Here is a 2,122-nt window from a genome sequence, read left to right on the forward strand (position 1 = left end):
GGTTTCAAATTTTCCATCCTTTTCGTATTCGATCTTTATATAAGATACACAATCAATATCTTTTCCCACGGTTATTTTCTTGACACCATCGAAAACACCATCGTCAAATGCACCTCCCATGTTACCACCCATAGCAGCTGTCTTTTCAACTAGCGAAAAGTATGCACCAATGGCATCAATAGCCTGACCAGAGCGTCCGTGGAATCCAATAAGCTTTCTCCCATTTTTACCCTCGACGATGAATTCTTTCCTAGATGAATCACCGAATGTTAGGGAAGTTCTTCCATAAGATGTTTTGAAGATTAGCGATTTGATCAACATTGCGTTATAGCGGGTAACCTGATCGTAGCTTCCACCAACGAATGTGATACATTCTTTCGGGTAATCCATATCAAACTTGATTTCATTTTCCATCAAAAAAAAAAATTAAAACTTTTAAAAGAGTTAGTAAAAACATACTCAAGAATAACAAATTCAAGTTATTTATATTACCTCTTTTAGTTCTCCCCGAATCGTCCCATGTTCACGGTTTCAAATTTTCCATCCTTTTCGTATTCGATCTTTATATAAGATACACAATCAATATCTTTTCCCACGGTTATTTTCTTGACACCATCGAAAACACTATCGTCAAATGCACCTTCCATGTTACCACCCATAGCAGCTGTCTTTTCAACTAGCGAAAAGTATGCACCAATGGCATCAATAGCCTGACCAGAGCGTCCGTGGAATCCAATAAGCTTTCCCCCATTTTTACCCTCGAGCATGAATTCTTTCCCAGATGAATCACCGAATGTTGGGGAAGTTCTTCCATAAGAAGTTTTGAAGATTAGCGATTTGATCAACACTGCGTTATAGCGGGTAACATGATCGTAGCTTCCACCAACGGATGTGATACATTCTTTCGGGTAATCCACATCAAACTTGATTTGATTTTCCATCAAAAAAAAATTAAAACTTTTAAAAGAGTTGGTAAAAACATACTCAAGAATAACAAATTCAAGTTATTTATATTACCTCTTTTAGTTTTCCCCGAATCGTCCCATGTTCACAGGTTTCAAATTTTCCATCCTTTTCGTATTCGATCTTTATATAAGATACACAATCAATATCTTTTCCCACGGTTATTTTCTTGACACCATCGAAAACACCATCGTCAAATGCACCTCCCATGTTACCACCCATAGCAGCTGTCTTTTCAACTAGCGAAAAGTATGCACCAATGGCATCAATAGCCTGACCAGAGCGTCCGTGGAATCCAATAAGCTTTCCCCCATTTTTACCCTCGAGCATGAATTCTTTCCCAGATGAATCACCGAATGTTGGGGAAGTTCTTCCATAAGATGTTTTGAAGATTAGCGATTTGATCAACATTGCGTTATAGCGGGTAACCTGATCGTAGCTTCCACCAACGAATGTGATACATTCTTTCGGGTAATCCATATCAAACTTGATTTCATTTTCCATCAAAAAAAAAAATTAAAACTTTTAAAAGAGTTGGTAAAAACATACTCAAGAATAACAAATTCAAGTTATTTATATTACCTCTTTTAGTTTTCCCCGAATCGTCCCATGTTCACGGGTTTCAAATTTTCCATCCTTTTCGTATTCGATCTTTATATAAGATACACAATCAATATCTTTTCCCACGGTTATTTTCTTGACACCATCGAAAACACTATCGTCAAATGCACCTTTCATGCTACCACCAACGGGTCCCATTTTCTCAGACATTGCTTCGATATCTTAACTTCAGTGAAAACCTGAAAGAATCAAATTCCTATCTCAGAGACACACAAAGAAAGAAGGAACAACGTAATGGACACTTGGTAAAGAAAACATTAGAAGAAGTAGTAACACAAAATCTATTTTTTACGCATCATTAATGAGACAATAAATTGACATCTCCACTTTTACTATGAGAATATTATTGTATTCTATATCTTCCAAGGAGTACACTGAAATTTTTTTTAACGTACTTCCTAATTACCTCAGTGGCTCAGTATAATTGAAAATTATATGAACATACAATAAGTTGAAACAACAATGGATGCATGACAAAACTAAGTGAAATACGAAAGCAAGGATGAAGTCATATCGGACTATCATAACGTGTGAATAG

General features: G+C 36.2%; 1 pseudogene; it reads right to left on the reverse strand.

Annotated features, from left to right (window-relative positions):
• The window catches only part of LOC104738153, a 4,800-nt pseudogene extending 3,044 nt beyond the window's left edge, over positions 1-1,756 (reverse strand).

Source organism: Camelina sativa, chromosome 13 (assembly GCF_000633955.1).
Source record: "Camelina sativa cultivar DH55 chromosome 13, Cs, whole genome shotgun sequence".
In the NCBI taxonomy this organism is placed as follows: Eukaryota; Viridiplantae; Streptophyta; class Magnoliopsida; order Brassicales; family Brassicaceae; genus Camelina; species Camelina sativa.